The sequence below is a fragment of the Triticum dicoccoides genome, unplaced genomic scaffold, assembly GCF_002162155.2.
Source record: "Triticum dicoccoides isolate Atlit2015 ecotype Zavitan unplaced genomic scaffold, WEW_v2.0 scaffold42245, whole genome shotgun sequence".
Lineage (NCBI taxonomy): Eukaryota > Viridiplantae > Streptophyta > Magnoliopsida > Poales > Poaceae > Triticum > Triticum dicoccoides.
In genome coordinates, this window is record NW_021271201.1 from 134504 (window position 1) to 135355 (window position 852).

The following is an 852-nucleotide window of genomic DNA, read 5'->3' on the forward strand; positions in this document are numbered from 1 at the left end:
AAGAGGCGGCATGCGTCTCCGGGGTGTGCCCCCCTCACGGACGGCGGCGCCGCCGACACCTGGAGGGGAGAAACGGACACGTCGGGTCTACACGGAGGGGATCTTGCCGTGGGTCTGGCCCAGATGTCGTTCCAAAGTGTTCCTATAGACTGACCTAACACAACCGGGTAGATAGGTCCACTGCTCAAAGACCGTCCGTGCAAAGTCAAAGTGCTAGATCCCGTGATCAAACGCACATGGTTAGGCTGGACGGTGGCCCTGGGGGGGAGGGGGTAGCAATGCCACCCGAGCGTCGCAACGGGCCCTCACACATGTGTGGTGGTGTGGTGGCATGTCCGAAGAGGCGGCACGCGTCTCCGGGGTGTGCCCCCCCCCCTGACGGACGGCACCATCGCCGGCACCAGGAGGGGGGAAACGGACGCGCCGGGTCTAGACGGAGGGGATCTTTCCATGGGTCTGGCCCGGATATTGCTCCCAAGTGTTCCTTTGGACTTACCTAACACAACCGGGTGGATATGTCCACTGCTCAAAGCCCGTCCATGCAAATTTAAAGGGCTAGATCCCGTGGTCAAATGGTACAGGGTTAGGCGGGACGGGGGCCCTAGGGGGGTAGCCATGCTACCCGAGCGTCGCACTGGGCCCTCATACATGCGGGGTGGTGTGGTGGCATGTCCGAAGAGGCGGCACGCGTCTCCAGGGTGTGCCCTCCTCACGGACGGCGCCGCCGCAGACACCTGAAGGGGGGAAACGGACGCGTCGGGTCTACACTGAGGGGATCTTGCCGTGGGTCTGCCTAGATGTTGCTCCAAAGTGTTCCTATGGACTGACCTAACACAACCGGGTGGATAGGTC